Below are 10,383 nucleotides of genomic sequence, written 5' to 3'. Positions count from 1 at the left end.
CTGTGCTTTGGATATTTGTTTCTCAAAATTCATGTCTGGATTGTTGTTACAGTAGGCGGTTTTGAACTCAAGTCCCAGACGGAAAAGGCCAGTTATCAATGTCTTATTATCTCAGCTGAATTGCTGGGGGGAGATTTTAACTTTGGGACCCATCAGTGATGAGGTGATGTGGTGTCATATTGCATGGAAACCCCAAAAGACTGGACTTCCTCACAAGCCATGGAGTTTTAATTTTCTGGTTACAAATGAGATCATAGCCAGGTTCCCCACCCAGAAGTTAGGTTGATCGACAGGCTTATCTTTCCGTTTGGTGGGGTATACAGAAGTAGAGACTGCAGTTGCAAATGGAATTTGATTCCCAGCCCTGGGCTGGTGGATCCAAACACAGTGGGGGTTGAGAGGGTGGGGTTGTGGGATTTGATCCCTGATTCCAGGGGATAGTAATTGCCAGGAGACTAGTATGAGAGGTTCTGATGATGGAGGATGTGCTTGAAGGGTGCTGGAAAGATGCATTTCTGATCCTCTTGCCCCAGGGACTAGCCCTGAAGCTGGGCTAGTCTTTCCTTTCTGCACTAGAGCTGCCAGGTTTCCTAAGAAAATTTGGCCAGCCACAGTTAACCCCTCACTAACTAATGTATTTAAAGTGCCAACCCTCTGGCTGGGACTGAGTTGACAGCTGGCCAACTTTCCCTTCTGAATAAAATCTGGAAGCTTGAGAACTGGAAAGATTTCCTCACTTCCCCCTCATTGTTGCCATCATTCTGCCCCTGGACCCAGATTGGAAACAGCCACAGGGGCTGCTAACCACCAATACAAAACTGATTCAATGCACTACTTTGGTTCTCTGGGATTATGTCTGCATGCAAGCACATGCCCTCGCCTACCCTCATTAGGCCCTCACACTCTTCCTTGTCAGCTTATGAGTCCCAACTATTCCATAGTCCATTATAGCTCCTATGCCAACTTAGTACCAATTTATGACCTCTTATTCATCTCCATGGCCCATCATAACCCACATACCAACTCACGCCAACAAATATCCCCAATTACTCCCCTTTTCCTTTGCACACTACATGCCAACTCATCCATATCCACTCTAGGTAAATCTCCAGAGCCTTGCTGAGATGAAATAAAATAAAATGTTATCTATTTCAAACCTCATTATATAAAAAGCCCCATTTATGAAAGTTAATTCAATACATTTATTTCCCCTCAAGTATCTGATCTCTTACACAAACAAACATTTGGATTCATACACACAAATGAAAGAACAATTCTTGAATAAGCTTTTTGAAATGTCATTCAAACTGTGAAAGTAAATGTTGTGGCAAGCAGTCAAGCAACAATAATGGCGATAATCGTAGCACTTAGGGTAATGTCAACAAACATCAATTGAAATTGCTTGAACAGATTTTATTCTCTCAGACTCACAGGCAGGCAGATTTATTAATTGTTATAGAGCATGGAATTTAAGTAGCTTAACAGCTCCATATATTTTATCTGTTCTTTAAGGGTACTTACATCTCTGTCATAAAGAAATGGAACATATAATGCAGGTCGTATCTGTTGTTATGACATTGAAGGAAGCAAATTCAGCTCCCCTGAATTCTGAATCTCACTAATAAGTGGTGACGACCTTACTTCCATGTATTTGCAATACATCATTAGCTACTCTCATGTCAATTCTATGCAGCTCCCAATGATCTCCTCCTTTCCAAGAAACTAAGCATGTCAGTTCCTGAAATGACCAGTTACCTGTGGCATCAGTTCAGTTCTTGCTTTACCAGGACTTCAGATAACTCCATCTTCATCATTATTTCCCTGCATACTCCATGTGTCATTTTCCACCCTTCATCCATGCAAGTTAGCATTGCCAAACCACCAGCCTCAACATATCATCATATTGGCCTTTGGACCAACTCATAAACTGCTTCAGCCCTTCAGATCTTCACTCTGGGACTCAGGAAACACCTATACCTTGCGGTCTTCTGCCAGTTGCTTTACACACAGAACGCCTTCACATGAAGCATCTTATGGCTGTTAGCACTCACTCACTTTGCATTTACTTGGAGGCTGACAGCCTCTATGGTTTGCCATGTCCCTCAGAGGGAGAGGTGGCAGCTTGTCATGTTTTAGAGCACTGAACAGTCAAAGGACGGACATGGTGCTGCACCACACCTTGCTATGTCAGTATCACACCTGCAGGCTGTACCAGCAGCTTATACAACAAACGTACTGCATGGACTTCCGGCAAATGGCCATATATGAAGGTCAAAGAGGCGTCAGAGGAACAATGCATAGTCAAGAGTCACCACCACAGTCAGTCAAGAAGATCGTCCAATCTCAGTCCAGGGATTAGGGATGGTTCGTCAAGTTCTTAACTCTTTTTGGAGTCCAAAGTCCAGTGTCCTTGTGATCTTGGGATTGGGCCATGGTTGGTCCTGCAGGTCAAATGAACCAATTTGGGGAACATAGGCATGTCAGTTAGGGGAGTGCTGTGGAGACATCAGTCTCATAAAGTTGAGCAACAGAATGAAGTATTGTCTGCAGAGATATGTGGAGTACTTACTGATTCCGTTCTGGCACTCACAGGTGGGTGTAAGTGTGGATAATTTATGTAAAACAATCCTGTACTTTACATTTAGCCTCATTGTTATCCAGATTAAACTGTGACGTGTGATTGCCGTCATCGAAGTGATTGTTCAAGGATCAAGGTCTGATGTTATTTTCAATCAGGGACTTAGTTGCTTGTGAGAAATTATCAAAGCTTAGTTATTACCTCTTTCACCCCGAGAATTAAAGATTGTACAGAACTGTCTGACACTTTACCAGATGTTCATTGATTTATGATTCCATGTCTTAGCAATTCTGGATATTTCTGATCTCAAATGTAACTTTAAGCGACCTTAAAATATGAGAGTAAAGACACACTAGTTTTAACAGAGCAAGAAACCGCATGGTTTCAGGCAGATAATATGAATGAAGGAACATGAAATTTATATTACATTCGCTCTTGAACGTATCATTCAATAACAGCAACTTGCATTCATTTATCAGCTTTAATATAGTGAAATGTCTTCTCAGGACATTTGAATGCATTCTACTTATGCTCACAGATTCGGTGTTAATTACAGGATTTGGTATCTGGCAAAATCCAAATGATATTGGAGTTATTTATTTTTGGCAAAACAAATCATAATTACTTTTTGTAAAAGCTACCTGAGCCACTATCCCCTGTCTTCTCCAAACAGTTCATATCTTCACTGCCTCATTGGCCTTCACTCAGCTGGTAATGTTTCGTCACTCTCAAAAAGGTTCAACCTTTGTCCAATGAGAGTCATAATTCTCAACTGGCAAGAAACACCATTAGATCCCAACTTCTTGTTCACACTACAATTGCTTGATTTGGTACCCTTGGAGGGGAAATGTGTACAATCGCTCTATTGGTTGGCTTGTGATTTTTAAAATGTGCTTTAGTGTTTTAGGATTAGCTTAATGAGGAGCGGCAATTGATCAAGACCTCAGTTTAGGCTTCAAAAAAATTATAGCCTCAATCTTCCAAGGCTAAAGACAAAAAAACTGTTGATGCTGGAATCCAAAGGACACAAGCTGGAGGCTAGAAGAACACAGCAAGGCAGGCAGCATCAGGAGGGAGAGGGACGCAGCAAGGCAGGCAGCATCAGGAGGGAGAGGGATACAGCAAGGCAGGCAGCATCAGGAGGGAGAGGGACCCAGCAAAGCAGGCAGCATCAGGAGGGAGAGGGATACAGCAAGGCAGGCAACATCAGGAGGGAGAGGGACACAGCAAGGCAGGCAGCATCAGGAGGGAGAGGGATACAGCAAGGCAGGCAGCATCAGGAGGAAGAGGGATACAGCCAGGCAGGCAGCATCAGGAGGTGGAGAAGTTGATGTTTTGGAAGGAACACTTCTTCGGGTCCTGAAGAATGGTTACACACAAAATGTTGACTTCTTCACTTCCTGAATCTTCTAAGGAGCAACAATCATACTCAAACCTTCCTCTGACTTGATGCTAATCGATGTCTCTTGTTGGATCTTCTGAGTCCAACTTTACAAGGAAAGTGGAGCACAGTCACTTAATGAGCTCTGTAAAGTTCAGTTGAGTTGGGGTGAAAAGAGGGCACAAACACTTATGCCCACCCTTCCTTTTATAGCTGTTGTATGAAAAGAAACTGCACTCCAAGGTCTCTACTTCTCAGTGCAGTCCCAGGTTCTGCAGTCAGGCAATAGGGAGCCTACCTACAGTGGAACCTTGTAGCTAGAGGGCTTTAATTGTTAAATATGCTCTTCCTGAGAAGCAGGTACATCTTCCATTGAATCAGGTCCTGCAGGGCTGACAATGCTAGGCAGGGTGGAGGTGGAAGGCCCAGCTACTTTTGGAGAGTCCTGACAGAAGATGCCTGGACTGTCGGAGCTGAGCACCTATGGTTACAGTGATGAAGTGCAGGCCTGTGTGTATATCCAGCAGACATTGACTGTATTGGACTTGGCTCTCCATGGCAATCAGAGACAGCATAGTACAAACAGCATTGCTGGAGTCCTCCAATCTTTGAGTCAGTTTGCCCCATGTTTCTGACAGATATGCTTTGTTCACCTGTGTTTGCTGGTACATTTCTACCAAGTCCCCATTGGGTCCTCTCCTGTCTGAGCCTGTCCTCTGAATGCCAGTGATCAGGGGCATTTCTTCCTTGACCAGCGGTGGAGACGTTGGCAGTGATGGGTTCACTAGCAAGTGCTCCCATCTTTAATCCAGCTAAAATACCCACTGAGGTGACAGTGTCTGAGCTGGCGGAAGGTGCAGGCGGCAACCTTGTCAGTGCACTCTCTGAAGGATTTATGGCTTTTGCCTCAAGATTAAAGTGGAGATGAGTTATGGGGCTGTGCTTTTGACTGCAGAGACCTATCAGGTTTCACAGGTACCTGCACGAGACGAAAAAGAAAATGCAATGTGAGAAAAGGATTAGAGGTTTAGGCATGTTAAACGTAAATTCACTAACATGGTGATAGGAGAGAAGTATAGCATTCAATAATAATTCTCACATTGTTGCTGATACAGGGAGGTTTTGGCATCATCATAGGAATAGTCACAGTCTTCATCATTCAGGGCCAGGAATCTGTCCTCATTAAGGATGAGGAGACCAATGCCAGGCACCTCATTACCTATCTTAGCTCTGTTCATTCTATTGTGGGCCATTTTCTCCCAGAACAAGATAATGGGAAAGACTGAGTGTGATGAACGTGGCTGGTAGAGCTGTTGGTGCAGTTGGGGGAAATGTGGCAAGATGGCCCAACTGATTGAGAGAGTGCAGAGGTCGTGCAGAGTTAATAGTGGGTGTTTTAGGGATGAGAGCTGTGTCAATACTATGGTTTTGAGAGGTGTTTTCTGTCCTGGTTTCTGTTAGTGAGAGGTTGGGGGGGAGGGGGGCGGGGGAGAGCAGGTGATGAGCAGTCTATGAGAAGATAGATAACGTGTGAAGCCTGCATGGGTGTTTTTTTTTAAATTGGAACAATAGAAGCAGGTTGAATGGGTGTGTTAAGCTCCCAACAACAGAACATTCAGCAGTTGCTGTTGGGGTCTTGAAGGGGTGGAAGCTATGTTTCTCTCTCTCTCACAGTTACAAAAAAGTGCTGGGAGGTTTTTTGCCTGCTCCAGGAGTTGCATATGAGACCATTTATTTTCTGATTTTGCCTTTTGTGAAGGTGTGTTTATGGAATGTTCCTATATTGCAACAGTTAATTAGTAATTGTCCTGTTAATTTTCCAATAGAGTTAAGTTATTCCAATTCCTTCTTTCTTTTGTTGTAGTTTAACTGTAGTGGATGAAGAAAATGGGTTTTGCTTTAAATCTGGTAGTTTGACCAAACAAATTGCATCTGGAATGTAATATCTTACATTTATCTTTAAAATAAGAAAAAGTTAGGGTCTAGACTATCTTCTGAACATTTTGAGGGGGTTTGATCTGGTCCATAACAGAATGAGTGGTGAATATGGTGCATGTAATAGTGAGGGTGATAGATCATTAGCCTTGCTGAGACATGGGTGCAGTCGAAGTGACTGAGCATGAGCAAGAGAATGTAGATGGTGACTCTTACCCTTGAGGAGAAGAGAATGTCACTGAACATTTTTCCTGCATTGTTGGGTGTCCATCCAGACTCTGGAAACATCCTCAGACCAGGCTGGCAGCCTCTGGTTCTCTGGTCTTCTCTATTAGTCTGAAGGGAAAAGGACGGCATTGCCCCATCTGCCATCCTGACAGATTCCTGTCAGCAAAGTGGGATCCCAATTTTCCTCAGGCCTGGGGCAATTCACATGAACTGTGCAGGACAAGTCTGGACTGACTAAGCTTGACCTGCTGCATGACTGCTGGTCTGGGAATTCTGTGAGATCCTGTCAATCAGAAGCATTTCTGTCTGTGGCGAGTGGAAAGATAATATATGAGTGCGGTGCATAGATGATGAGGTGAGTTTTGGAGAATAATAATGAAAATCTATTAGGATTCACGGAGAGAAACCCTGCAAGAAAATTTGCAAAAATTGACATTTAACTGATTTGTGGTGAAATCCAGCCCGAGGTTTTCTCTGGCAAACACTTCTCAGGTTAATGTTCTGTTAAGACCCATAAAACTATCTGCAATATCGAACTCAGTGCTGGAGACTTTTGCAGAGATTGGGAATTCCAACTGAAAGTTGAAACTTCCTGGGTAATTCCCATGTATATCTACTTGTCAGGGCTTCCACAGGATCCTGATGAGGATCTCTGGTGAATATCTGGTCTCTGATGATCTGAAGACCAGACGATTTGGGGCCAGTGTTTTTTGACATTCCACCTTCAACAATACTTTAATGGCTGAGCTGTGTCTTTGAGTATCCTCAAGACATGTTAGATGTTGCTGATATATACTTAATTCTTTCTTTTGTCATTAGTCCACAGATTGAGCAAGACAAATGTTTTCATACCTAAATGTGTTAGATAATTAACTAAGTGGAATGGGCCCATTTTAAAAATTTATTGTATCTCATAAATGGCTGCTTTTTGTTTGACTAATGGATATCAGGACATGTCAGATTGTTACTTGGTTCTGCCTTCCATTATATTGTACCTGCTCCTGTAACTGTTTCTAAGTCAGATTTGTAGTAAATAATTATGGTCAAAAGTGACTTCAGGTAGCATGACCGCAGCTCAATTCATTGAAAATAGTTTGGTACAAAGGCCCCTTCCCCTGTGAAGAAAAGTCACTATTCATTTGTAAAATTCTTGTGTGTCTTAATACGTTTGGAGAAACACTTCTGCATGTCGATCTTTCTATCAATGTTGATAAACGACATTTGCAAGTGTTGTTTTTGATTGCATAATACATATAAAAACAGCACAGGTTAAACTTCCCAAAGGGGAACGTAACAGTAACATAACAATTATTTTTGTACAGATTGATCAATGTGTGCAATCATTAGTAACAATAGAAAATGGAAATGCCTCGCAGGCTTGGTACCATCTGTGTTGGGAGAAATAGTATTACTGTTACATTAGAAAGGAAATCATAAGGAGGTAGAGTTATCACCCTGAGAGCTTTACATTATTAGTGATTTCAGAAATTGAGCAACAGTTGGGTATGAGTTTTAACTCCTTTCTGGGGGCACATTGGAAGGTGGGTTGCTGAGGGAAGGCAGGAGGCGGACTGACTGTTGTAATGTTACTGGGCCAGCTTGCCAGCTATGGGGAAGATGTTGTATGATCCTCTTCCCAGACACCAATTGAGCCACTTAGGTAGACAATTAAGACTAACCCCTCAAAACTGCTGTTTCATCATCAGATATTCAAGCATGATCGCCCATCTTCCAAATACATTCCAACTAATTCACTGACACCCTCACCTTTGCCTATCCTATCGAGGATCCAGTGTTAGCCATGATTGGAATATTTATTGCTGAGGCCATGGACAGAGATAGACTTGAAACCAGAGGATATGAAGATAGCCTCACAGTTAAGACTCCTTCACACATCCCATTTCTCATATGTTCCTGTACATTCTTCTGTTTATGAACTTCATGTGGTATTAGACACAGCAACATCATTCAACATCACAGTTACAGCCATCAGCTCAGACATTGACATCACACACATCTGAGAATATAACATGGTGTTGACACCTGCACGTATTAGGCAATGGGGGAGAGTGAGCTGCTGAAAACAAAGGGGAGCAAGTGTAGCAAAGATGCACATTTTTTCTGTTGCAGAGGATTCAGATAAGGAGTTTTCTTCAACCACCTGCTGAAAGACACATGCCTTGGAGGAGGGAGGAACCCAGAACTAGCTTGGCACGGGGCTCTACACAGAGGTTGGAGACAATCATTTCATGGGAGTGGTGGCAAGTCATTTTGCACACAGTATATGATGGCACTTTTTCAGCATGATTAGCAGACATTGTCAAATAGGATTAGCTTTCTGCTTTCTGAATTCTGCCATCAAAACTGTGGAAAGTGTCCAAGGGCTGATGCAGAGTACTACAGTAATCCATTAATTTTACATCTAAACATTTACTGGGTTCAGCCTGGGAGACCAGCAGGAGCTCAATGGAGCACAAGCTTGCTATCTCCTCTCAGGAAAACAACATTTCCCTGCCACTCCAGCATTCCCCTGGCTTTGTCAGTCTGTCCAGTCACATGCTCAAGTACTGCCGCCTGCAGCCAGGCCTTCTTGGCCAGAGATTCTCCAGGAAGTCCTCCAAGGCCAGTCTGCAGCATCTTCCATTGAGAGTCTCGATGAAGAGTAGGACAACCAGGACAGACCAAGGAAAAAGGATCAGGATAGGCACCTTAGGAATACAAAATAATGATTAATTTATTTTTGTGTGTCATGTGATATGATACCATTTATAAATTTAATTAGCATGTATATTTTGTGGGGTGGCTTTTATTTTTGCAGTGTTAGTAAGAAGGTGCTGTGATGTTCAGAGATGGAAAAGTAAAGTTGGGAACATGGAATTTTGGCATTCGCAGCATCACTCTCAGATGGGTTCCTCACATTTGGAGCAGGACAAAGTGGTGACAATGTTTCTTGCTCCCTTACTCTTCTTTCTCCTGATCCTCTTCCTCCTCCTTACCACCTACAGCTGGTATCAAGAGCTGTGCCTTTAATGGTGATGAGCTTGTGAACTATGCAGAGATTCACTGCAATTCTCTAGCCTAATGTAGACAGCAGAAGAATTGATTTAGATGTTAATTCACTGCACTATCATATTTTCTCTGCAGCATAGCTTTCATTGTATTTACGCTATATCTGTGTGTCTGCGTTTTGTACACTCTGTCTTGTACACTGTCATTAGCCACATGGTCAACAGTTAACTCTTGTCACCCAATAGAAACTCTTTGGTTTGCTATGGTGGCTTAATGCAACTGGCATCATGGAAATGACACAGACTGAGGGCACATGATTCTGCTGTTAAGAAACTGAATATTGGACATTCTGATTCTTTACCAAAGGGCATGCACCAACTGGATGCTGTAGGAGTGGAATCCCTTCTGTGTCTGACGTGGAATAGAGTTAATACGTGGTTCGACAGAACAATGTGCATGCAGTCAATGATTGCCCGCACAATATGAGTCTGCAGCTGACAGATCATTCCGGATGAAGGGCTTTTGTCCAAAATGTCAATTTTGTTGCTCCTTGGATGCTGCCTGACTCGCTGTGCTTTCCAGCACCACACTCTCGAGCTGAAAGATCAAGTGCTGCTCACTGGCAAAGTAAAATGCATGACAAATATCATAAGCAGCAAGTGATGGGCACAGAGAAGTGATTCAACAACCAATGGATCAAATCTAAGCTCTGCCAGTTGTCAATGGTGATGGACAATTAAGCAACTCACTGCAGAAAGAAGCAAGGATAGGGGGCCAGGCTGGTCAGAAGAAAAGATAAAGCTTTCTAACTATCTTCAGCCAAGAGTGATAAGTGCATTATCCATCTCAACCTCCCCCCGATGATCCCCAGCATCACAGGTACTTGTCTTCAGCCTATTCCACAGCAATCAAGAAGGCAGTTCACCACCACCTTATCAAGGGCAATTATGATGGTCAATAAATGTTGACACAGCTAGCAAAGCCCATAACCCCTGGAATGAATAAAAAAGGATTATCTCCAATAAGTGGCTACTTGCTCTTAGGCACAGATCTTTAAGAATATGTTGCAGCCCTTCAAATAATAGCAGCAATGGGGGGAGTCCCCCAGCTTCTGCTATGTTTGTCCCCCAGTGACAGTAAAGCTTAACTAATACTTATTAAACGTTGAAAGATTATACAGAATCTTCCAACTATAATTCAGAAGGGGTGCACATAACTGGCTTCATCAAAGTACCAACACAAAGTAGAGTCG

This window comes from Hemiscyllium ocellatum, chromosome 13 (genome assembly GCF_020745735.1).
Source record: "Hemiscyllium ocellatum isolate sHemOce1 chromosome 13, sHemOce1.pat.X.cur, whole genome shotgun sequence".
Classification (NCBI taxonomy): Eukaryota; Metazoa; Chordata; class Chondrichthyes; order Orectolobiformes; family Hemiscylliidae; genus Hemiscyllium; species Hemiscyllium ocellatum.
Note: the sequence above shows the minus strand (reverse complement) of the source record.